This window comes from Syngnathus floridae, chromosome 1, assembly GCF_059516105.1.
Source record: "Syngnathus floridae isolate MCC-2025c chromosome 1, RoL_Sflo_1.0, whole genome shotgun sequence".
Taxonomy (NCBI): Eukaryota; Metazoa; Chordata; class Actinopteri; order Syngnathiformes; family Syngnathidae; genus Syngnathus; species Syngnathus floridae.
The window spans coordinates 15,627,008-15,654,607 of record NC_142413.1 but is presented as its reverse complement, the minus strand read 5'-3'; the positions used below and the strand labels follow the sequence as shown (position 1 = coordinate 15,654,607).

Sequence of the window (27,600 nt, the reverse complement as noted above, 5' to 3'; positions counted from 1 at the left end):
TTAGTAGATTATTTTTATCCCTGCCAATTTAACGCAAGAAGTATGGTGACCCCTTTTCAGCGAACAGAGGTGGCCCGATGACTTGTTACGCAAGAGACACACGCCTCGACGGAATTAGCCAGATTTAGCCGTTTTGTAATCCCGCGCCTGGATTCTTTTCCAAATCCTGCATTTAATTAGGTTTCCCCCCATTTAGTCACTCGCAAGCACCAATCTAATTCCTCCATTTCGTGTATTACTTTGCCTTATGCATAATAGTCCACCAACTTCCGCTCCGCCTGGTCTGTCCCTTTTGTGTGATTTTTTATTCTCTTCTTGGACCACTGGGCTAATTAGATGTTCTTTTGGAGTGCTTTTATCCATGCAAGAAAACCAAAAAACAAAATAAATTGTTCAGTGAAAACCAGCTAAAGCGGTGCATCAATAATCTAGCGCATTGCTGTGGTGTATATTTTGACTGTGGTTTTGGTTTCAAAGAAATAAAAAGTGATACATCTTTCTTTGTTGAGGAGTAACTGCATAGAAGTAACCTGGGTTATTAGTGGATGTTATGAACTGCTTGCGAGCAGCATTTCTTAGGTTGAATAAATAAAAGAGATTAAAATATATTTGAACACTCAAGACTTGCTGGTTATTGCTCAATTACTTACCAAGCAACTTCTCGGGACGACTTTGCGAGTTAATTGGCATTCATTTGGAGGCGCTGGGCAAAAAGCACCTGCTCCTCAAAAGGGCAACTTGACTTTCAGCTAATAGCTCAGTAGCGCCTGTTGTGATTATGAAAGAGATAACCTTTAAAGCATGTGCCTGATGAAGCTGTGGAGCGTTTCACACATTACATCGACTCGACTGTAAATGCGCTTGTGCTGCAGGCTTCAAAGCAACAACTGGACGTCTTCAGGCTGCTTTGATAGACTGAACCCATGTGCAGCTTTTTGTGCGTAGATTTTATTTTTTGATTGATCAATACAAGAGCAAGGACACGTGTATGAAGCCAAGCAATAACTTGGAACCATGAATCTGGATTTTTATGTTTTTACAGTGTAAAAGTATTTCATTTAATTTTTTCATTGTTTATTTCAATTTTCATTAAAAAGATAATACAATAATGACAGAAATGAATTAAATGGAGAACGAGAAGTCTTATTGCAGCTGTACTTATATATGTACTTATATTGTATATATAACTAAAGTATTCGTACTGTAAATATGTTTTAGAACTCTTTTATTATAACAACTTTTTTATAACAAGGTACAAGTGTACATACTGTAAATATGTTTTTAGAACACTTATTATTAAAACAAGTTTTTATAACAAGGTACAATACTGTAAATATGTTTTTAGAATAATAATAATTAATAATTCCTTTAATTTATAGAGCGCTTTTCAATGACCCAAAGACACTTACAGGGAAGGATACAGTTAGTAACAGGACATCGGTCAGCAGTGCGAAGGAGATGGATGGAGGAGCAGGGGGGGCGGAGGTTGTTGAGGTTGGCAGTACGGGAGGTGGGGGTGACGGGTGTTAGTCCAGAAAAAGGGGATGGGTGAGCCGTCGGGGAAGTGCCGGTTAATAGACAGTCCAGATGTAGCAGCGACGGCGAAGGATCCCAGCTTTGGGTGGAAGCAGCAGTGGACTGGGTGGTGATTTTGGTTGACCCCGACGGACTGTACCCGCACGAACGGTGGGACCCGGTGTGCCATGGTGGCACGCAGCTGAGCCACAGCTGGCGAGCTCGCAGGGAGTGAACTCTTATTATTAGAACAACTTTTTTTAATAAAATGGTACAAGTTTACGTACTGCAATTGTGTGGAAACTCCCTGCCTTCTGCCTGCATGTGGGCAACTCAAGTGCCATAATTCCTCAATTTAGAAGGTCTATTTTGAATTTGTAAATTTGTTTTTTTTTGGGAAAACAATCCGCGATGCACTGAAGTCGCTATAATCAAGCCACGATGTAGCGAGGGATTACTGTATTGTAAAACAAATCCCGCACCCCTCTTTGAGACCCGCGTTCAAATTGTGGGTGCACCCAGCTGACTCCGATTGTGTATTAGTCAAGTGTAAATGAAGCTGCTTAAATAATAGGCAGCCCAAAGCCATCTTGCAAATATTTCTCTTCAGCGTCAGCATGAAGGAGGGCTGCTGTGATGGATGGGCCTAACAGAGAGGTTTAGGTGGGTCGGACTGTTCTCCAACCTTTGTGGTTTAATCGAGGAGAACATAGTCTGTCTGGTGGGTACACAGATTTATTGGACCTTTTGCCATCCAATGGAAGAGCATGTATTTTTTTCTGCCTATCACTATATTCAGCTGGCATTCATAAACAACTAAAGACACATTTTTGATTAACGAAAAAATGGAAACATTAGTCACAAAAAAATAATGTTTATTAATATTTCCGTGAGAATCTTTCATATTTGCTCATTCTTTCACTTTTTACCGAACAAAACACGGTAAAAGTAAATATACGTATATATATATATATATAATGTATCTATATATATACATATATATGTGTGTATGTATGTGTATGCATATATATATTATACAATGCAATATATGTGTTGTATAAATGCTATCACAAATTTTGTCTTGTATTAATTAAAAAACTGCCTCATAATTTAATCGATGGCTCCTCTCACCAGTCATTCAATCCTGCAAATTAGAAATACCGGAAATCAAACAGGTGCGTTTGTTTTCCATTTTTTTTTATCTCAATGCCAACTATTTTTAATCGAAAGTTCTTATGCCTTTTTGCCACACGGCACCTAGCTTATCTCGTCTCCTCAGCTCGCCTGGACTGCACAAGGGAAATGAAAACCACATCTGCATATATTTTTTCCTGGCTAACACAATATTACTGAGTTAGATTAATTGAATATTAATGGCAGGTGTTTTGTAATCTGCTCGTGGCATGATCTGGAGGCTGCGTGTTTGCACACTGGATTAATCCGACTGTGCCACTCTTGCATTATGGGTGCATCTTGGCCCTATTTATAAGAACTAAGTGGCCCTGATTTCTCTTAAGTGCCGCATGTCATGAGGATACATACAATGTTGTATAAATATGACTCCTCATTAGTTTGTTGCAAGCCACAGTATTAGCATCATAGGAAGGTGTTACGGGTGTTTTGCTGCGGGAGATAATTGAATGTTACAGCGTCAAGATGGAACGTCAATTCTCGTCAGAGCTTGTCAGAATTACGGCTTCCCACGGTTCACTCACTCTTGGGCAACAGAGCAATTTAATATGTATTTGTTATGCAATGGCACTGGTTCCATGCCAGATATTCCTGAAAACCGCCATCTTGCACAATTGAAATAAAAATAGAAATAAACAGATTGACTACAAATAATCCAAAACGATTCACGGCGAATTCAATCATGTGCAGGAATATTATCAAGGAATGTTCTATTACAGAATTAATGAGGTTGCTCCTCTCGCTTCAAGTAAGGCACAGAATGAATAAACAGAATAACTTGAAATAATCTAGAGTTAAAGAAATATAAATGGAAATATGAAAAAGGAATAGGATTATAAAATCTATGTGATAACTCTCATGTATTCGCTTACCTTGCTGCTTATCCATCATAACTCACCACATCGAAATAACATAATCGAGTCAAATAGGTTTGCAGCATGTTTGATCATGTGCAGGAATATGAACAAGGAATGTATTATTTTAGAATTAACGTGATCAGCCCCTTTACCATCGACAGCTAATCGATTATCAAATTAATTGACAACAGTTTTAATAATTGAATTATTGTGTAAAGGTATATGATGTGTGTCTGTAGAATTATCTGGCATCTCATGGTGAACTAATAGAGTGCATTGACCTAAATTCAAAGCATGTGCATTTCAAAGCACATACACTACGGTGCCACCCAGATCACATACGTCGTAAGAAATTGTCATTACAAGTGCCATCTAGTATTCTCATTAGTGACAGAACGTAGTTGCCAAAGTAGTCATTGATCCAGCAAATTTGTGATCAGGTGATAATCTTCATTGGGTATTTTGTGCAGAAGGATGTCGAGAAGACAAGTCGGCGTCCTGTACGATCTGAATGTGGACACTGATGAAGTTGAAAGGATTTTACCAAAATATGTCAGGCAAACAGAAACCACAAAACACAGTCTGAGATAAATGAACCAGAAGATTGATTATAAGTGGAGAGAAAATGAACTTTATTAACCTACAATCAAACCCTAAACATTGTTTGAAATACCGGCCCAAGTTTCATAGTTTGCTTTGAACCCCTATCCCTTACATGAACCCCTCATTTCAAATCCTAACTAGAAATACTGTGGCTTAAAACCCAACATTGAAACCCTAACCCTACCTTGAAAACTTAACATGACAAAAATAGATATATCATCGGAATATCAGCCAATAGACAGGATAAAAGATCACAGCTCAAAATCAATAATCTGGTATGAATCAGTCTTAATGAGGACGCACTAACCTTAAACTCCCATTCCCAAATCTATGCACCAATATTTGTGCTCTAATACATTGCACTCACTGTCTGAAGTTGAAGGCGGTTCGGAGTGTCTTTGCAGTTAGCCAGGCCACGTAGGAAGAAGTTGGCAGCAAGGTTGAAATAAAAAGGTAAAAATAAAAGTGAAAAAATTTAAAAACGCTGGCTTCGCACAGCATGTGTTCAAAAGGGGGAGCTCTCTAGCAGTGCCGGCCTAGTGATGTGCACCTGGCTTTTGCAGTGTTCAGCCTGGCTTGGGCCTCAGAAAGGTTCTAGCACACTAAGTCCACCATGGTGGGATCGGTCAGGAGACGACTGGAGCTCACACTCGCTGCCTTGACAACATCGACCAGTGCTGGCACCCAGCCCGATAAAGGAGATAGGCCTCTGGAAAAGTGGGGCCATGTGGTAGCTGAGCCTCATGCAGAGTCCAGCCGTGCCCATGTGCTTCTTCAGAGGACAAAGGCATAAGGCCCGAGCCCCTACCTCATGGGGGAAAGATTGTAAAATGGGCCTCATGAAAGCAAGAGAAGAGAGGCAACAAACAAAAGCAGGAATAAGAGCGGAGCCAAGAGAAAGAATGGAGGAAGTTATTTGGCTTTTAAATTGCAGAAAACCCCCCATCTGCCTTCCGTTTCAGGCATAGGCTGAAGGGCTCTGTAATCTAATCCGGTCCTTTGAATAGGAGGAGTTAAACTCACCCAAAACTCACCCAAAATTGAATTCCTTAAATTGAAATGTACAATTATCCTTTGTGTCTAAAATTAGCTTTGAAATTTAATCGATGTTCAAGCAATTCAACATGAGTAAACTCTGAAAAACATTGCACATTGTTTTTCCAAGATATACCTTATGTTCCAATAGATTAATTAACAGTCACTGTGCAGACACAGTCAGATGCGAATCAAGAAAAGTGAAACAGAAATGCAATCTTTCAAGGTTCCGCTCAAAATTGCACACGCATGCAGTTTTCTCAGTTTTTCTTTTAATAATTTTAAATGCATTCAGTATCGTTCATGACTTACTGGTTGGTGGGTGGGGGGGATTGGATCATTTGAAATGTGCATGCACAGGATGGACTGACCCATCCTGTGGGTAGAGTTTGAAGGCGGAGGTGATTGTTGCTACATATGCATTGAAAAGACTGCATTCTTATAAATGCAGCGACGTCGTCCTTTTACTGCCATCTTTTTACCCACAATGCACATGGCCGTGTCCAAGGCCGTTCCCAATTACAAAGAGGCTGCGAAGACTGTTGGAAACACACAGCCATCATTCTGCCTCAGTGATCTTGACAGCCCAATCCCACGTATTCCCCTCTCGCACGGGAGACGCAGATGTATAGCGGCGTACAAAAAGCCCTGGCTTCAGCAATAAAAGCCTCGTCGACTTGACGCACCGCCCGACGTCCGCGGCGATGGAAAAGCGAGTCACTCGGCTTTTTGTTCGTCTCACGACTCAATCAAAGTCACAGAAGCTGCCGGGGGAGAATGTGCAAAATGGGATAGAAGGGAGAATCAGCCTTGACGACAGTTTGTTTGGTGTCAGCCTTCAGAGAAACACACGGGGTTGAATTGATCAAGGGACACCAACTGGACCGGTGATTTCCAACTACTGGTTTGTGAGAGATCATCCGGTGTGCTTCGGGACATTGTAAAATTTCATTTAATTGGTCTGAAAGTAGGAAATGAGCAGGTAAGATCTAAAGGTAAGATCTTGCACGACTCACTGCTGAGTTTTCGGCTATTAATTGTGGCTTTAGCCTTCAGTTTTCTGAGTACTCTCGCTCCTGCCCACATTCTGAAAATTCACTACACTGTCAAATGTGTTCACTCACATTACATCCATCCATAGGGTTGCAGGTGAGCTGGAGCCTATTACAGCTGACTTTGGGAGAGAGGTAGGCTTCACCCTATACTGGTTGTCATTTAATCACAGGGCACAGAAATACAAACAGCCATTGATATACTCTAGATTCACACTTAAGAACAGGTCTTCATTTCATCCATCCGTCCGTCTGTCTGTCCGTCCATCCATCTGTCCATCCGCGCTCGAAATCGCTTCATTTAACGTTTATATTTTTTGTATTGTGGGAGGAATGTGGCCAACCTGTAGAAAACACCCAAGCATGGATAGAGAATCCAAACTCTATGAAAGGAGGCCAGAGCTCGGAATCAATCCCCCCCAACCTGAGAATTGGGATGCGGGTTTGCTCACGACTTGGTCATTGCTTCTCCACTCATCCAATTAATTGAAATCAGATATTCCAATCACTTTGGGTGCATAAAGTCAAGCATCAAGTCCATGCTGACTATGAATGTGTCACTTTCAGTAATTTTTAGATCCAACCCTGGCTTGAATGTCTATTTTATAAGATCAACATTCAATTGAAGCCCTGACCGAAAACTCCAAAAACCACCATGATACCTTAATTTCAAAATTTACAATGTAGTAATCCTAAATTGCAAGACTAACTGGAATATTGTCACTGCAAAGACACAAACTTTACAGTTTGGTGCTGGACAGTGATCTTAAGCACTCAATCAAGCTTTAATCTTTTGTGTGGGCTCCAATGAACCACTGAGGGATGTCTGTCCATTGATAATGTGATGCTCACTAGCAGGCCTCCTAATGCGAGTGGGAGGCTGTTTAATGGAGAAAAAATAAAAATAAAAGACAATTGTAGTGGTGGGAGGACTGACTCATCCTGGCACAACCCGAACAGCGGAGGACACCAACCCAACAGATCAGCAGATGTCTTCCAAAAAAATGAATTATTTGCGGTGAAAACCAGAAGCGATACGACACCTCAATACAAACTGAATCGTTGACAACGTTCATTAATATCGTACTGCTGTCTTCCAAACAATCCACTAATCCGATGTGATGGTTTGAATGGGAAATATGTTGATTAACCTTCTAATACCTTTGGCCGTTGCCTAGTTTGTGTTTGTGTGTGTGTGTGTGCGTAATACATTTTGTTCAGACTAAATCATAACAGTCAACATGACACATCAGTAGATGTTTTTTGAAATTCCCAACCCAAGTATGAACGTCTAACCCTGACTTGAAATCTTATTTTGAAACCCGAACTCTGACTTGAAACAGTCACTAAACCTTCCAATTGCAAACCTAAACCTTTTGTAACCCCCTAAATTTGAAACCCTAACTCGCTTGAAATACAAGCACACCCAAACCCCCTATAATTAAAACTGCTTGGTCAATGTGCATTTTGGGGTGTGGTCCATCTTAATTGTAGCTGCTGTGTGTGTATGAAGAACAACTGATGTGTTTGGCTTCCACATAACAAATAGGTGGGAAATCCACGGCTACATCTTCAAGAAGGGGAAAAAAAGTACTTTAATCTCGACAGCCTGACTCGAGGCATTTGACTTTGCATTTTGTGCAAGAGCGTGGTTAAATCTTTCCATTCATTCGCCGAGATTTTTTTTTTTGTTCGGTGGAATCTCCTTCGCTACACACACCTACGAGCAAGCTGGGTGAATAGAACATTTATAAAAGCGGGATTTGAGATGGCCGTACGGTGTCAAGTCAACACCAACCAGGCGGTGGATGACATGCGAGAGGATCACACGCTTATTATGTTTGATTTCAGCAGGTTGCAGCAAGAACTGCTTTCCCACTGCACTTGTAAACATAATCCAAAGTGTTGTATGTTTTCATGATATCTTGTAAATTGTAGTTAGATTTAGCGATAACATAGTGAACAGTTACATGAACTCATCTGATGAAAAATCCATGCTGTAGTCATCCATTTATAATCTGCCATCAAACCAGTATTCTAGGTGTCCATACATCCGTCCGTCTGTCCATACATCCGTTTGTTTGTCCGACTGTCCACCCACTCATCCATCCATCCATCCATCCATCCATCCATCCATCCATCCATCCATCCATCCATCCATCCATCCATCCATCCATCCATCCATCCATCCATCCATCCATCCATCCGTTTGTTTGTCCGACTGTCCACCCACTCATCCATCCATCCATCCATCCATCCATCCATCCATCCATCCATCCATCCATCCATCCATCCATCCATCCATCCATCCATCCATCCATCCATCCATCCATCCATCCATCCATCCATCCATCCATCCATCCATCCATCCATCCATCCATCCATCCATCCATCCATCCATCCATCCATCCATCCATCCATCCATCCATCCAAACCCACCCATCCATCCAAACCCACCCATCCATCCAAACCCACCCATCCATCCATCCATCCATCCATTTTCTGTACCGCATTGCACTCATCCCTTATATCAGGTCAGGATGACACTGTGACTACTTCTCACTATAATAAGAATATTTCTCATCCCGGCTATTTCATTATCAATGCAACCGTGACGCATTTGTCTAAAAGTGACTTTTTTCGTGCAGTTTTCTGCTCGACAAGGTAGATTGTGGCAGCAAACTAAGCGCAGTGTCGTCGCCCGGATTGTAAAATCATGTGGAAAAAAACTCTCGACGCCGTCCTTCACGCGTGAGTCCTGAATACCGATCGACTCATGCCAAATTTGTCTCCCTGAGTTGGTCTGCAAGTGCTGTCGTTAAGCAAGTGATTGTGCTCGCAGTTGATGACAGGTAGGCAACCTTCCTCATTTTTTCCACCAGAGAGAGGTCGGCGACTGAGTGCAGTTGACTAGAAAGCATATTATCACTTTCAGCCCCCCCTCCCTCCCCTCACTCGCACATCCACACAAAAGTCAGCTTTGAGTCTGTGCAACAGTGGGCTTAGTCCTTGAACCTTACACACATGCACGCACGCACACACACACGCACACACACACACACACAAACACACACACACACACACACATATACAGCAGTAAGTGGGGGAAAAAATGAGAGAATCCCGTCAGCGTGAGGAAATGTAAATTCAAAGGCACACATCAGTATTCAGGCCGGTGCAACGTTAAAAGCAGACACATCCATGTAGATAATTGCTTTGTATTCCACTTACTCTCCTTTAAAAGCAAGCAAGCAAGCAAGAAAGAAAAAAAATAACAAAGAGAGTACTACTTTTTTTAAATTCCTTTATCTGAAGGTGGCCGGGTCATCAAAAGCATGCCAAGGCTTTTCTGCAGCACTCAAAGAGCCAAAGTGAAGCAATGAAATCCCCAGTAACAGGCTACTCACAAGTATTGGGACACCTCTATATCGTTGGATAGAAGGATGTTTCAATTAGTCCCATTGTCACACACACTGCGGTTCAAATTCAGTTCAACCCATAATCCCTTCATTTATCTAACCAGGAACCCACACATAAATCTACCAAGCCATACATGAATGAAGTGATCATCCTTCAACTATACAGCCATGCATTACTCCAGCACAGCTTCCTCCTTCCCACATTAATTCATTGTTAATTGTTCTGTACATCAGTCATCCCGCCATGTATTCAGCCAACCAAAATAAATTAATGCATCAATCAAGCCACCTCTTCTTCCTCCCCATTCATTCATTCATTCATTCATTCATTCATTCATTCATTCATTCATTCATTCATTCATTCATTCATTCATTCATTCATTCATTCATTCATTTTAACTGGAAAAACAGGCAAAAGTCCATCGAGAAATTCATGCATTAATAAACCCAACCAACCAGCTATCATCCATGAATGCCTCTTTGCCATGGCCTCCTTTCTCCCTCATTCATTCATTCGTTCATTTGCTCATGCATCCATTCATTCAAGCAAAACTTCATGCATGCATCATTTCATCCACTCATCCAGATGTATCCATCATCTATAGCTATGCCTTATTCCAGCAAACCCTCCCTCCCTCATTCATTCATTCAACACATAAAGATCCATTTGTTGATCACGCATTCGTCAATGTATCCATCATTCATATACAATTACCATCCGTCCGTCCATCCATCCGTCCATCCATCCGTCCGTCCATCACCTATAAATTGTTAATCTATTCACCGAAGTCCAGCTTGTACACTGCCTGTTTACCACAGGAGCTTGCAGTAAATCAAAGTATTGACAGTGTTCTCTTGGCAGATCTATCTTGACGTGCACCGGTCAAGCCTAATTGAACGCATGGTGGCCCTCCATTACGCAAGTAAATGAGAAAAGCTCAGTCCGTTTCTCATTGAGCCTAATTAAACTTTTAATTGCCTGTTGTGAACGGCAGACTTGATGCCAACACGGAGAAGCCGAAAGAAAAAAACAAACAAAAACGGAATAGATGGACAGCACTTGAGCATAATTGCTCCTACACAGTAATCTCTGCCACATTTCTCAGCCTAATAACCTACGCAAACACAGGTGGAGCCAAACCTGACCATGCAAGAGCACATATTTGCATACCATGCAGAGCTTCTTCTCTTGGCATTTCATAAACAAAACCAGACATAAATTCCAACCCTCACTGCATCAACACAGTTGCTGGCCCACAAGTTGTCTCTCTGACAGAGGCAATCAATAGTGAGTATGATTACCTCTGCCAAGCAAAACAATGAAAAGGCAAGAGGTATTGTTTTGATTGTCTGTTGGTTGGTCAGTTAGAACGTTCCTTTTGCAGGATTATGACAACCAGTTGGTAAGTACTAATGCAAAGGCCGTACTTAGTAGTCATTAGTTAGCTCGGCAGCGTGTAGGTGTTTCTTTCTTTTTCTTCTTTCGGGGGGGCACTGTTTCGTACGTCTGCCTCACAGTGCCGAGGTTGTGGGTTCAACTCTGGCTACAGCCTTCCTGTGTCTCCCCGTGCTTGCATGGGTTTCGTCCAGGTTCTCTGTTTTCCTACCACATTCCAAAAAACACGCATGGTAGGCCGATTTACCGCTCCGAATTACCTGTAGGTGTGAGTGTGGATGGTCGTTTGTCTATGTGTGCCCTGTGATTTGCTGGCAACCAGTTCTGGGTGTCCCTGGGCTACCACCCGATGGATTGAATCCAACCTACAGAATAAAGGATTTCATTATTTGCTTCAAACCCAGTCTGTCTTGAAGCTCTGATCTCTGATGTATTGTTTTTGAAACACCTGGCTGTCAGTTGTTTTTATCCAACCCTCCCCTTTTTTTAAACTGATGATCTACATGTCTTTGTAAATGAGAAATGGATCTCCTTAGTTTGTGTCGACGTACCCAGCATTGCAACCACTTACAATATGAGGCTTATTTGTCACATCACAGCCCGATTTACGTTCAGAGCGCTTTCTGTTCAGGGAAAAGCAGGAAATGTTTCCTTGCCTTGTTAGATACATACAGAACATTTCCACAAGTCCGGAATGAAGCCCTTGTAAATCATCGGGAGGAGGGGACGGATGGCGTGATCAAAAATGTAGCTCTTTGGTAACGGTTGTCCGGCTGTGCAAAAGTAGATTATCGCTGCAAGCCAGGTCAGAGTATAATTAATAGCATGTGAGTTCAACCTGTGACACGCCTCTCCGGCTAGCCGCCGCTATCTGATGCAAAGTGAAGGGGACGTGGAGGGGAAGAAAAGGCTGAAGAGCAAGCACTGTGGGTGGGATGTAGCAGTGGCGGCCGCCGCTTCTCCTGCGCCTTGCCAGGGCTCAGTATTGCTCTGTCTCTTCTTATTAGGAAGCTAATGCGACTGTCTGTTCTCATAGCAGAGAGCAGCTTTTATCCCCCACACCCCCCACTCTCCCCCCATTCCTCTGCCACCTTTTTTTCCATTGCACTAATCTGTGCAGTGGTAGCGGATGATAAGACGTCGCACATTCACTTAGTCTGCTCTGCACCGCAAGAGGATGTGAGAGAAACTTTTCCAGGTGTTTTATTTATTTATTTTTCTGCCTGCCGCAGAGTTCCTGTTGTACTTTCTTGGGAGGGGGTGGGTTCCGTCGAGGCCAAACATGGAGGAAAAAAGGCAGCCCCTGTCTCCGTTTGGGAAGCAGCCTTACTTTTAAGGCCTTTGAAGGAGCACAAAGTGTCTGAGCTTAGGGGGGTATTGTTCTTGTAGGGGGGCCTGGAGAGAATGAATTTTCCGCCGAATCCGCCAGCTAAAGTTTTATTCGCGCTTGTATTGTGAAGATCAAACATGTGCAACTGGACCTTGAATGCCAAATGAGAAGCCCCCGCCGGGCCAGAGTGGAGCAAACAAAAGCGATTCAACAAGAACTCTGTTTGTAGATAAGTTGTAGTATGTATGAAGGCCCTGCTGGCTTTTTACTAGCTTCTTAAGACCACCTGAAGGCACCTTCACTATTAAACACTGTTTTCAATAACAAGGATTAAACTATTTGAGTTGGTCCCTGAGAAAGGATGTCCTGCCTTTCGCGCATTATTATTAGGGCCTAAAGGCCTTCTTGGAATGGTGTGTTATTATTATTCCCACAATTGATTCAGCAATCGATTGCCTTTTTGAGGAGCTTCAACATGCCTGAAAACTCAGCAGGTTTTGCAAGTGTGTGTATCATGATTCAAATATATGTATTTAAGGGGTTTGGAATTTAATTCACCTAATTCACATGTCTGTCAAAATAGATAAAAAAGTCCTCGGCACCCATCTTTTCGTTTAAGGAAGCCGTTTCAGGTGAATTCCGCAGTTTGTGCTTTGACAAGCGCAATCAAGGGAAATTGCCCCAATTGGAAGCTGGTATCCTTAACAGATAGCCGATGCTCAAGTGCAATGCTATTTTGTCTATAACATCATATGGGCGGAGCATGACATCAAAGTTTGATGATCATATTCTGACAGCTAAATAATAATAATTATGATAATAATTACAATAATAATAACAGACCAAACGGGTCTCAGTGACCTATGACCGAAAAAATATTTAATATGGAATATGAATGCCTACACACACACCCAAAAAAATCTGATTTCACAAAAAAAAGTGAACATAGCCGAAGAGTGATGTCGGGGCGTCAAAATGAATTTCTGCATTCACATACATATTACATTTATTATTTGCAGTAGTTTGCCTTAGAAATAAAAGATGCAGACAAGTGGAACGGAAATAGCATTAATGCCCCAAAACATGTTGCTAGTGAGCTGTATTTCTATTTTTGGATCGCATTTCTCAAACCTCTCAGACTGAAAAAAAAAAACCCTCACAAGTTTAATAATAGTAAAACACCTAATAATAAGTAGATTCCATTCATTCCTCACCAAGTTAGCCTCATGCACACTTTTCCATCTTTTTTTTTAAACTGATAATATCCCAACATCGTTGAATATTCCAGTAATTTGACAGCACAGCAAGACCAAAAGGGGGTAAATAGTGTGCTTAAGAACACCTCCACTCACCACAGCTGAAGCTCACAACACTTGACTTATCTGTTAAATTTCTGGCGAGAACAAAATCTTCAGATTTTCCCCCCTTTGCTTGGGGTTTGTTTGGGGAACGGCAATCTCCATGATCATTGAACTGGAATTTCAATGTTATTTCTGAGTCGAAGCAATTCAATCCCAGAGCGACTCAACCCGACTCGAGGCTCTTATTTCTGATGTGATGGAGAGCGAAAAGGCAGAGATGCTCGCCCAAGCACTCGGCGCAACTTGTGGAGCGCCTCCAAGTGACGTGAGGTACTTCACACTGAAATGAGCTTCAATATATTGTGAGGGTGCATTGTCATTAATCGCTCAACCATCCGTTTAGGCAGCCCGAATCCAATTTGTGCCCAGTGAGGATGGTTTTAAATCAAACGTGTACAATGAGACGTGTGCAGTACTTATGGGTATAGTACGCTTCAGCTAACATTGTCTAGCTTGCACCTCTTGCCATATATTGAATCTTGCTCAAACTTGTTTTTAACAGAAATATTCTGTAAAACTCAAGTACGTATCAAGTATTCCATAATGTAAAAAAAACAACACACATTGATTTGATTGAATAGGTTTCAATATTTAGGTTACGAACCCAAACAGGCTGATGTCTACATCCTTCATTACGTAAAAAGGAGACAAAATGTTCAAGTTTCACTTTTGTACAAAGAAAACAAACCACTTAGCTTGTACTTTCCTAGAAAACTACTTTGTTGCATTTTCCCCAAAAAGAAGAGAAAAACTGTTAACGTTGCACTTTCCTGTAAAAAAAATGAAAGCACTCCTCCTCCTCCTTCTACTACTACTAGTAACCGCTACTTTTACTACTAATGTTAATATTAACATTAATAATGAGGATGACAATGATGACAACAATAATAATAATGCTGTTTTGATTGCCATGTCACCAAATCAGAGAAATGTTGATGGAACCACTTGCAGTGGCCTATTAAATTATTATTACATAAAGTAATCAGCATCATTACAAACTTCAATATGTAAATTTCCTTCTCTGCCTTTTACTGGCAGACAGTTCAAACACAAATTCTGACTCGTGTTTATTTAACACCAATTTGTTGTTTACTGGTTGCGTTTATTGAATTTGTAGGCAAACAACAGACTTTTCTCTTATTCCAGCACACACCAGAGGGAAAATAGAAAACTCGGGTTGTTTTGATTATTTTCTCGTAAAAGTCTCCACCCGAGGGTTGAGTCAATGACGAATCTACTGGGGCATAAAATGGATATTTAACATATCTCGGGGACAGGGTTAGAAGGGTTGAGATGGGCAACCATTCACTGTCATATTCACCCCATCACTGAGTGGGAACTGAACTTGCTTCAGTCAGGAAAATGTTCCACCACACTATCGGTGACCCAAATTCATTTCAAATAAGACAAAAAAAAGCACAACAACATGCTTTTGGTTTCAATTTAAAACCTTGGCCACGTGAGATTAGTGCAGTGAAGTCTTATTTCTTGTCTATGTTGAAGCACCAAATGGAGGATAGCTCTAGAAATGCGAGGTTGCCCCTTCCGTTGTCCCACAGGGGAGTGGCTGACTGGCAGTAAGAGGCGATGGATCAAAGCATCACGGCGGGATGAGCAGAATTGAAAAGACAGGTGCACCTCTTCCAACTCTTCAGGTTGTGCACTTGTCTCTTGGACTTAGTGTGTCCCAGTGTGTGTCCATTTGTGTGTGTGTGTGTGAGTGTGTATATGTCGCTGCACTTTCTCCTTTTACAAGGAAAAACTTCCCTGAAAACAGGTTATATGGATGCCAACAAATGGATTACCTTCCCATTGAAGTGACACTTTCTTGGCTAAAATGACATGGAAGTGGATTTTGTGGAGTAAGGGCATGCAAAAATGACTACTGGGTATGTACCTTGCTTTTAAGGTCACTGTTTGGTTTAATAGAGCTCCGGACGTTGACGTCACAAATCCCACAACACACTGCGCCAAACATAAACAAAGAGGGTTTGACTATAAGTAACTTTGAAAATGGGAGACAACCATAGTGCAACAGAAAACTGGACAAAAGAAGTGACAAGCATTCTACACACGACTGAAACTGCCGATGTAGAATCAGGAGCAACTGGGGATTTGGCAAGTTGCTCAGGATACTTAAAATAAATCTAATCAGCTAGTTTTGTTGACTAAACAGCTGCCCACCCATGGTGCTCCTACCAGACCACCGGTGATACGAGGCTATCTGGCTGAACCTGACAGACGCTCCCTTGTTAGTCATGAGCATGCTGGCGCTACTCCAATGTGGCTGCGGAAAAAGTCACATGATGTCTGGGTTCGATGGCGACTCAGGCCTTTCTGTGTGGAGTTTGCATGTTCTCCCCGTGCCTGTGTGGTTTTCATCTGGGTGCTTTCCTCCCACATTCCAAAAACTCGCATGGTAGGCCGATTGAGCGCTCTAAACTGCCAGTAGCTGTGATTATGAGCCTTTCTAAGGAAGAGTAGCATTAATAATTTTTCTATTTAGAAAAGTGTGGCGTCACCAGGTTCTCTTCTTTTTAAGAGCAGCATCAATAGTTATATGATGCAAAGTGCAACATCAATAACTTTTCTTTTTAAGACAGAGCAGAATCAATAATTTTTGTCGTTTTACGAAGTGCAATATTTGATTTTGGCATTTTTTCATTAGTCCCTCAAAGGGAAATATCAGTATACGGCAGCCGAAAGAAGTTAGAAAATAAAAGAGCTGCGATAAGAGACTGCCCCTTGTCCAGTGGCCCCTCTCCCTTAAAAAAACAACCAAACATACAAGCTAGCACATATAAATCAACAATTACTTGATTTTTTGGAATGTGCAACATCAATAGTTTGTCTTCCTTTTTGAAACATGCAACATAATTCTTTGTCTACTTTTTGGGAGCTTATGTCTTTAGCAAAGTGCACCATTGTTTGTTTCCTTTTTCGGAAAGTGCAACATCAATAATTGTCCCACTTTTTACAACATCAGTAGCTGCTTTTTTAGGAAGTGCTAGATCAATAGTTACACTTCTGTGTAGATCCTGAAATTAACACAGACTGGTGGTGTGCACGAATTGTTCATTTATTTACTTTCCTCTGCGTATCTGGGATTGGGTTGCACAGTGACAGCTTAAGCAAGCAAGCCCAAACTCCCCCTCCCCAACTACTTCGTCCAGCTTATCCCGTACGATCCCAAGGCTTTCTCAGGCCAGCCAGGAGACATAGTTTCTCCAGCATGTCCTGGATCGTCCCTGGGGCCTCCTTCTGGTGGGTCATGCCCAGAACACCTCACTAGGGAGGCATCCAGGAGGCATCCTAATCAGATGCCCGAGCCACCTCATCTGGCTCCTTCAATGTGGAGGAGCAGCGGCCTGAAACTGTGTCCCTTACGGATGACCAAGCTTTTCACCCTCGCTCTAAGGAAAAGGCCTTAAACTTGCTCTCAATTTAAAAAAGGTTGCAGACCCCTGGTTTGTTCAGTAAATGTGTGCCAAAGACGGTTACACTCTCTGTGCTATTCAAACCTAATGCTCCACACAGGGAAGGCTGGAGGTGGAATCGAACCCACACCCTCTAATTGTCCCAGACTTTGTGGCCACACTCCTAACGAGCTTAATAGTATCGTAACGGCCATGTGGAAGTGCAGTCAAATTTTAATACCCAATTCGAACTAAATTTGTGGCATTTGTATTCTTTACACGGCCAGCAAAAACACTTCGGCTGAGCGGAACTTTGTGATGGATTGCCTCACAATTTTCTGATCAGTTTCTTGCTGACAAATGAACATGTTTGTCCAATAAATGAGACACATTTGACAGATTAAACAGTAAGAGAAGGCAACATTTAATTGCTGCCTCGTCTCTGGCTAAGAGCTCCAACAACAGAACAAATGAAGTGAGAAACAATGTTCACAAAGGTTTGCTGTAGTTGTGAGTAAAGAATGGAAGCTAGATAGAGGAGAAAAATGCAACAAGGAAGACTTTCAAACATCAATTCTACTTGCTTGGCGACAGGAAGAAAACCCATGTCCCCCTCATCCGCCCATAGCATCGCTTTAAGTGGGATGAAGAACTGTTTCCTGTTTCCTGTGCCGCAGCAGGAAGCCAGGCACATGATCCAGGGGGTACTTTTGTGCATGCGTAACCTCTGCCTATCTGACTGCGTCTACGCATCGCTCAACACTGTGCGAGACAAAGGAAACCACAGCATGAGAGCTTGCCACGGGCTCTGAAACTTCCGTGCAGCACTGACCCACTCCGAGGATACATGGATTGCTGACAGGGAACTCCAGCACACGCACCATCACTTAGACTGCCAATTTTTCTCATGAAAAAGAGTCACTTTGGGTCATCTTTGTTACTGTGGTTGTGAGCCGCACTTGTGTTGACTAGAACAAATGAACATCCTTCTTCCTTGACAATCATGTCAATTACTGCATGCGCAGTTGTGAATCATTGACTGTTATGGGAATTATTTTCGTGGTAGTCCTGTTAAGTTTTGGTCGGTCGCATCGCTCGTATGTGGCGGGCCTCACTCGCACCATCTGAAATAGCAACATGAGTAACATGACAGACAATTGCAGGACGTGCAATCATAACTCGCGCTTGGGAGTCTTTGGGAACGTTAAACTGCACTGATTTCTGAGAATTGAGTGGGGGTGCTGCTAGCCAACCGTACCCACGTTTCTTTCCCCTAATTTATTTCGAACATGCATTGAAATAAGACGTTGCCAATTTACCTTCCAGCATTCCTCCTGAAAGCATCAGGCATGGTGCCCCTTGCATCAGGCAGGTCCACTGCACCGTGCCAAGGAAGCTCATTAGCGCGGCTTTGTCATGTGGCTGTTTCATGTCCGTCATTCGGCTGACCTTTTCCTCGGAATGCCGGCGGGTCTTCTGCACTCAGAGTGGGTCCAATATTGTGTTCCTGTCGCTCCGATGTGCCACTTGGGCCAGAGATTGATGCTCTTTGACTCTGTCAGGCAGACGTCGCTGCCTCTTTTTATGTGCGGTGGTGCTCCAGAAAAAAAGTCCTTCTTCTTTGCTAGTGGTAACGGTTCTCTATTCAGCGTTTGGTTGTTTATACAGTCAGTCAGTTGATCTCTTCACTTTCAGCAGTGGTAGGTGGAAGTAATCAAGTACAAATACTTCCATTAGTGTAGTGGATTTTTCAGGTATTTAGTTTTCCGTAGTTTTTTTTGGACAATTTCTTACTTTTACTCACTTCACTCACTCACAGATATTATACTTTGTACTTTTACAAGAATATTATTTTAGAAATGTATTTTACAACTATATGCACTTCCATGTTATCATGTGATGTAATTATTTCTGCCACCACTGGCTCTCAGGAATTAATTCAAACCCTTGAGTCTGTATTTTTAGAATAACTTCAGGACAGTAATCATTTCTGCCCTGTTCTCTTTGTAATCAATGCCAAAGGAGGAGGTAGGGCTAACTAACTAGAGCTCCCGCATCGAGATGTGAAGCTGACTTGGACATCTTCACCCCAGAGTGACCCGAATATGAGCCCCCAGTCATTCAGACAGATAAAAGGGATTCATCAGATCAAACGTTTCTACATTTTTGCTCTCTCTTGAGTTGTACCTTTCTTCTAGCAAGGAACACAAGCTGCTTCCAGGATGCATCGCCATCAACGAGACTAACATATTGTGTGTTACCTAAATAATATAATCGAGGAGCGACCAAAGTGCACAAATAATTAGAAAAAATAAATAATACACAGTTCAGAAAGTCATTGCTGGGACGTGTAATATCATTGAACGTAGTTCAAAGATGGCACCATGAAAGAACAGCTTGAGACTACCTCCCTACATATCCATCTACCAATTTCCTGACATACTGTATCTACATATCCATCATCCTACCACATTATCGACTAATTACAGTTGTACCTAACTACAGTACATACCAACGTATTGTCCTATCGACTTTTTTATCAACTAACTTAGAATGCCAACTGACTTATCAACATATCTCATCACAACACAACTTAACAATAAACTTACCGACATGCACAACTACTAACTCACCAACAGCATCAACTACTGACCTATCAACTTACCTCCTTACTTACTGACCTACCTCCTTCCTTACCTACCTAGTTACCTCCCTTCCAAAATGATGATAATAATAATAATAATAATAATAATAATAATAAGAATGATAATGCATCAGATTCATCTAGCATTTTTTTTTTTGGCTTTACAGTGGATACGTGATTCATGCGCTCACACATTCCCACTCTGGTGGTGTTAAACTATCCAAGTAACCACATCTGCCCTGGGGGCAGGATGAAGAAGGCGTGCCTGCCAGTGTGTGCCTACGGCCTCTCCGGCCCCCCCGACCACCACCAAACATCTACGTGCAGGCATCCGCCAGTGTGAGTGGCAATGGAGGTAAGGTGGGTGAAGGTACCTAACTATTGAACTATTTATGAACTGTCTTACATAGCTACATTTTTTTAAACAACGCACCTGACCAACCAACTGCAACACATACCCACAGACTCATCTAACTACTGATTTACCAATTTACCAACATTTCTATCTATACGGAAAAGTACACAAATCCAGATATTGTTGTGTATGTAAGGGGACACTGTTATCCACAATGCTGTGCATTTCTGCAAGTCAAAATAAGCAGAACCAACAATAACAGTCTGAATTGTCTGTGCGAGGCCACATGCACACGTCATTGTTGAGCAACAATACACAATGCCAATGTGTCAGAAACACAATGGAGAGAGGTAAGCCGTGTGGACGTCTGCCAGAAATCTGGACGCTTGGAAAAAAAACAGTGATGTGATGATCATTATTAGTTAGTTGTCTTTGACACAAATTTCTCTGTACAAAGATTGTGTTTTTCATAAAAATATTGACAGTAATGAGTTATGTTGCACCATTGTAGGAAACCGATTACTACCTACTGACTCCGTATTGTACCTACCTACTCATATACTTATCCACCTGCTATATTACTGACTGACTGATTTGCCTACTTAGACAAAATGCCCATGGAATATTTAAAGCCATGAGGGTAAAACAGCATTTGTCTTTTATGCTGCATGTGAATGGAATAAGCAGCCAATAGAACTGAAGCATAAATGTTTTTAAATCCAGCGTAAAAATATGCTCCCTCCTGATACCTTTGATTAAGGGCTTTTTGAACATTTTTGTAATATTTTTTTTCTAAATCATATTCTTGTGCTTAATGTTTTTTAGTAATTTTATTAAACTGCTTTTTGATTTCTCTTCTTTGTTTTGAAATGTCTTAAAGTCTTCTGATTTTTAATATAGTATTTAATTCTTTTACTGTTGTATTTTGCCTTAAAATGGAAGTGAACCCCAAAAAGTTCATCACAATGTGTTTATGTGCCCATACAGGAGGGAAAATTTAATGTTTGCTGGCATACATTATAAACAAGTTGAGTGATCAATGTTAAAATTCTACCCTCTGTTCTTTTCCAACAAAATGACCTGATCATTTAACAGTTTAGTTTAGTTGAGTTTATTTGGGCATGGTACATTCCAGACAAAGCATTTACATACGGTGTTTAATACACAGAAAAAACAAAACAAAAAGAGGATCCATCCATCCATCCATCCATCCATCCATCCATCCATCCATCCATCCATCCATCCATCCATCCATCCATCCATCCATCCATCCATCCATCCATCCATCCATCCATCCAATCTTATATTATGTATTCTTATTTCTATTTTCTAGTTCTTGATCACAAAATGGCCACAAGAGGTGGCCTATGCCAGTATCAGCCACCGAGCAGTGTTGCCGAGCAACAAAACATTTTCCTGGCGTTACAATGTGTTACTCAAAAAGGTGGCCCGTTAATCAATTACTTTGCATTCCATCGACCGACCGACCTACCTACCTACCTACCTACCTACCTACCTACCTACCTACCTACCTACCTACCTACCTACCTACCTACCTACCTACCTACCTACCTACCTACCTACCTACCTACCTACCTACCTACCTACCTACCTACCTACCTACCTACCTACCTACCTATTTACAAACTTACCTATCAGCAAGTGTATTGATCTATTGACAAACCTATCAACCGATAAGGCTCTGAAACTTACCTAACTTACTAGCCAGCTACCAACCTCTATTTCAAGACCTTCCTTGGTCATTCACTCGGAAAATTGCAACAGCACAGCGGCGACAAACCGGGCCTGAGAGGAGAGCAATCAGTCAAGCCGGACCGTAATTGAGACGTCTTTCAAGGGAAGAGAACACGAAGAGCGTCGCCTTGACACCCTCCCGCATGCTGCTGTTTCCTGTCACGTCGCCAAACCCGTCGCCGTGACACTGACCCGTGATGCATGGCCCACATTAAAGATGCTCTCATGTCATCCAGCAGTCAGGGACGAAGGGAGGCCTGGCCTAACTGGATTAGTGGCGAACATGGCGGCTAATAAAATTTAGTGGTCTGCGACGCTGTTCGATGGCCTGCTGTAATTGCATGCATGCGTCAGCGTTGCCGCCAAAATCGGTTTCGTCTAAGATTGTAGCAGTTCTTTGCCAGACTTGTTTCTTCCCAAGTGCATTTTTTGTTCTTTTATTGCAAGCAGGTACTGCAACACTCTATCCGTAGTTGTATTGTAAAAGTACGATTTTCCTGGAGAACTCCAGCATGGCCTTGGGTTATCATGAAGCAGCACTGATAAAATTACCGGAAAAGCCTTGTTGTCACTGGGCAAATAAAAATCAATAGACTTTGCTTGTCTACACACAATGTGCTTGCTGTGTAATATCAGCTGTGCATAACAGCTCGAGAGTTACACGTCCGCAGGAGGTGATTAAGTTCATTCTGTTGCCTATAACAACACTGCAAATCCACCAGTGTTAAAGGTTCAGAGCTAGAATTAAAAACATTTGCATTTACGACTCTAGTGATAAAATAGCTTGTGTGGTCTCAGATGTAACACCTATGCTTTTACATTAGGGTGTCACTTGCACTTTACACTGATTGGTGTCTATTTGAAATTGAAACCATGCCTTAGGTAATTGACAGCTGAGAGTTGAGACAATTTTCTTCAGTATTATTTTCCTCTTCACTTGCAAGATGGAATCAAACTTCCCTAAGCCTAGCAAAACTTTCCCTTTCTGGCAGACAATTAGACAGGCGTTTGTTAATTTTCATCTAGTCTGCACAACAATAACAATAAATTGACTACATCACCCACCCTTATCTTTTGGCATTCGACTACAATTCAAAACACAGTATTATAATGTTAAAATAGATCGCAGTTTTGTATTGTAACATAACAGTTAATTACCAAATCTCAGCTGTGCCATCCTGGGTGATGCTTGTGCAAAAAGAGGGGAGATAACATCGACAAAACTTTCGGTGTATTTACCGTAATTTCCGGACTATAAGCCGCGACTTTTTTCCAAAATTTTGAACCCTGCGGCTTATAGTCAGGTGCGGCTTATATAAGATTTTTTTCATGATTTTTTTGTGATGACTTGATCACTTTTATACACTCGTAAAAAGGCTGTGGACCACTGTTGTGCGGTATCTTGAAGAAAAAACAACAACAAAAATACTATTTTGAAACACTACTATGGCTGCTGTTTATTCTGGCTGTGTTGCTTGTGACTATAATGAGCTTTAATAGGAATGCACGCTAGGTGAGCTGCGTCAAAGGGCTCTAAACCCTTTCTCTTACTCTGCCATGTGACTCAGAGATTACACAAAGCAGTGGCGCTGTTTGGACCATCTGCATTGTATTGAAACCCAATCAATCAGCATTTAAATTCAATTCTTCTGACATTTTGCTCACCAAAAACAAGTTGTAATGAATGTGAACTTTTAATGCATTTTATTCAGAAGGTTACTTTGAACCCTGAGGCTTAAATGGCGGCGCGGCATATTTATGTATTTTTACGGCTTTCTGTGTACTGTCTTTCTTTGTAAAAAACTCATGTGCACGTGCGGCTTATAGTCCGGTGCGGCTTATGTAAGAAAAAAACAAAAATATCCCTGAATTTTAGCTGGTGCGGCTTATAGTCCGGTGCGGCTTATAGTCCGGAAATTACGGTAGTCTTTTGCAGAGAAAACAACAAAGCAGACAAGTAAGTTTGAACAGAAGAACCATTGGGGAGGGGGCGGGTGCAACAGTGACTGCTTCACGTGCTTATCGCCAAGCTAATTAAGAAAAGGGAAGTGGGCCTCTGTCTATATTGGTAAATTGGTGAACCCAAGGAAAAGCAGTCTTGCCGGTGTCCGTCACATGAAAGACTATCGTATATTTAGTGGGGTTGCCTCTCAAGAATGTTTTTTGTTTTTTTTTAACCACCATGTATACTTAGTAGTAGTTGAGTAGGTCTTGGCTTTAAAGGACACCTGCTCACGTGTAGGAGGAAAACGAGACACGAGTTGCAAATTATCTAAGAGCCTGCCAGGGAATAAACACATGGCCACAGGGACTGCGTCTGTAGATTTCATTTGAATGTTAAAAAAGGAAAAGAGGAAAATGAACAATGGAAAAAAAACATCTCTGCATATAAAAGTTTCCTCTGGTGGGAGGGGTCAAAGCGTCAAAGAGTTTTGATTGCTGTGATGTGTCTAAATGTTGTAGCCCACTTTTAGCTTGTCAAAGAAGAAGAGCTCCAAGTCTTGTCTTTAAGCACCTCTGAGAATACTTTTCCGCCTTCTGGCAATTCAGCTAAATATGGAGTGTGGCTACGGTATTACGGAGCAGATAAAACTCAGAGCTTCTTGGCACACAAACACCTCTGAAAAGTCCATGTGTAAAGAAGATGCACAAATAAGGATTCTGGCCCAAACTATATTCTGAGATTTGTTAGAGAAAAGATCACAATTTTGGATTTATTGGTCAATTATTTAAAAAAAATGTATCTATTGTTATCTATAGTTTTGCCAAATTTTGCCTTTTGTGGAGATAGTGGAGAGCACGGATCGTGGTCCTAATGAAACTGGGAGTACCCACCGTCCCCAGTGCCATCTGCTCCTGTGATTGTAACTTATTACCGGGATTGGTACATGGTTATAGGGTGGAAAATGTCACGAGCCAAACAGTAGAATGATTCTTCCCTTCTGGAAATATCCAATATGTCGGAGAGCGTTTATGGCCCAGAGCATAAATCATATCACGTATCAAAGTACTGACATTTTAATACATTCCCTCCCTATTGTGCGAAGGTAAAGACACGTGAAAGTTCAGCTCGGCCGTTGACAAAGCCATGGCCCACGAAAATTAATTGAAAGTCAGAGGGGAAGCTGAGCTGATCCGTCGCAAAACACAAACCACTTAACTGGATTGTGACAAGCGCGCTGAGGTAATTCCAGCTAGTCGTGTGACTCCCAGCTCTTCCAAGTGTCATTTTTCTAGGCTTCACAGACCACATCGACGCAAGGCCGAGATTATCAGGCTCACTTCAAAAGACACCAATCAAATGCAACAAATGCGTTATTTCTGTACTACATGAGGCAACTGAATCATGTTCAAAACATTGTCAAACACTGGAGTCATTTCGTCAATATTGTTGGCCTTAACATGCCAATTTTGTGTACCCTGGTGAAGATGTACTGTGTACATTTAAGTGGTCCAAAATAGGAGGGCCCCAAAATTCACTCTGTAATAGGGAGGCGGGGGGGGGAGGGGGTTAGTGACACACACTCTTTCACCTATTATCACAACATTGTGTGGGCATAGCTATGATAACCAGACGTAAAAAAAGTTTTATGCACCCATGCCCGAAATAGAACAGGAAGTGGCAAAGTGTCCTCTCAGAGAATTCCCCCAAATGAACCTCAGTGGGAAACATATTTATTAAACAAATTGATAATGCTCAATTTTGAAGCACATCTGCCGACCACATCGAATGTGAATGGAGCATGAAATTTGGCCAGAAAAAAAAGACAACACAAAAATATTTAACCCAATGACACAAGCCTGGGTTGACCTGTCCATCATAAAAAGACACACAAAACAGTCTGGAGTCTTGTCTGAAATTAAACAGGACGTCTGCAATATTCATTCAAAGCTGTTTGTGTGCGTATTTTAAACATTTAATTCCCAAACTGCTGGGGAACTTGCTCAAATCAGGCCCATCAGGCACCATTTTGCCACTGGCCTCTAATGCACAACAAAAGCATCAATGTTTTATCACTCGGAGGATTTTCAAAAAGAGGGGCAAAAAAGCAGCCCCGGGCCCTTTTTTTCCAGCGGCCAACAAAAAACAAGTGGCCTGTCAATCATAAGAAAATGAAACAACATCAAATAATACAAATAACTCTCAAGGACTCATTCCCAAAATTGATCAGGAAGTTGTTGTTTTTTTAAACCGTGAGTTACATGGCTCATACTTTTGGACGAACTCCGATTAGAATTTGTCAAAGTGAGCACCTATCACGTATTGTGTATTATATAGTAGAAAAATGGGAAATGCTAACTCTCAGAGCTACTTTGCCTTTGGCCTTTGATGCGGCCATTTGATAATCTTTACGAGGATTCATCATTAATAAATGGGCCTTTCATCGCCTCTGGCTTTAATTTAAGTTGAGATTTATTTAAAGGCTGTCTAACCACATGATGTTGACTTGTTTGCATCAATCAGACTGCTCACTAAAAATTATTCCCAAGTCCAATCACAAAATCAGCCGAGTGAACATGACACGAAACTCAACACCGCTTCTGTCGAGATGGCCGTGATATAACAACCAAACCAATCAAGTTTCACTGAAGCACAACGTGTTTGTTTAAATGTGTTACTCGTTGGCATAATTCAATTTACTCCGCCGGAACCCTAACAAAACACTTTGAAAACTGCTGCCGGTCGACGCCGCGTGCAGCAAGTTAACTTAAAACCACCGGGAATTGTAATGCTCACTGGACCGAACCCCTGACTCTGAAAAGTCGAAGCTTTTACCACTTTTACTTTTTCGTCTGCAGACACAAAGGGAAGGAAAGAAATGATTCTGCGTCACTGAGCACGATGTTTCCTGAGAAATACACCTTTGGTTTCAGTCGAGGAGAGAAGCTCTCTCCTCGTCAGCATTCCTTTGTTTCTCCCTCCAACACTTGTTTAAAAATTTAAACAAGGCCGACAATGCCTCAAAAGCTCAACCTAGCATGAAAGCAGAGGGAACACACACACGCAGTATGAAAGCGGAAACCCGAGGAGAAATTGAGGGGAGAAAATTCTCTGTGAGCGCACATCAGCTGAGTTGTGTGTCCACGTGAGTGTTTGCGTGTGTGCATGTGTATGTGTGTGAACTGTATCTAGCTGTAATCCACATGACCTCCTTCAAAACAATTCACTCGGTCATGCACTCTGGAAAGTGAGTAGACATTTCACCGATCAACAAAAATTTTGGGGCGGTACGTATTGTGACAAGATGGTCGAGCAACACTTTTAGCTTCGAGTTTGATCATCTTAACAGACTTAAAAGTCACAGTACAATGTTGGTCATTTCGGCCATTCTCAAAGTTCATGATCCTTTGGGTGTTTACATCGATTCTGTGCACGATGACCTGCTGATTAATAAGGGGCCTTTTACCTACTCCCAGTGCATTGATTAAAGTCGTGTGCCAGACACATGATGGATTGGATCATTTAGAAATCTACTTTGTAGCTGGTGGCTGTAAATGAGAGCTGTGGCCTTGTGTGTCCCAACTGACACGACTAGTTTGGGAGCCATATATTGTGTCGTAGGTTGCTTAAATATCACTAAAACATGTTGGGGTTCATTTGTTGGAGAACTCACAATTTTTATTTTTTTTTATTTTTACAATGATATATTGTAAGTGCTTCCACTAGTCT

At 41.7% G+C, this 27,600-nt stretch overlaps 1 protein-coding gene across 1 annotated transcript in view; it reads left to right on the top strand.

Moving 5' to 3' along the window:
- Positions 1 to 27,600, top strand: part of LOC148404287 (leucine-rich repeat and immunoglobulin-like domain-containing nogo receptor-interacting protein 2) — a 300,384-nt gene that overhangs the window by 43,338 nt on the left and 229,446 nt on the right. The window contains exon 2 of the mRNA XM_088384369.1: positions 19,987 to 20,174. The gene's annotated coding sequence lies outside the window, so the exon portion shown is untranslated. The remainder of the gene's footprint in view (positions 1 to 19,986; positions 20,175 to 27,600) is intronic.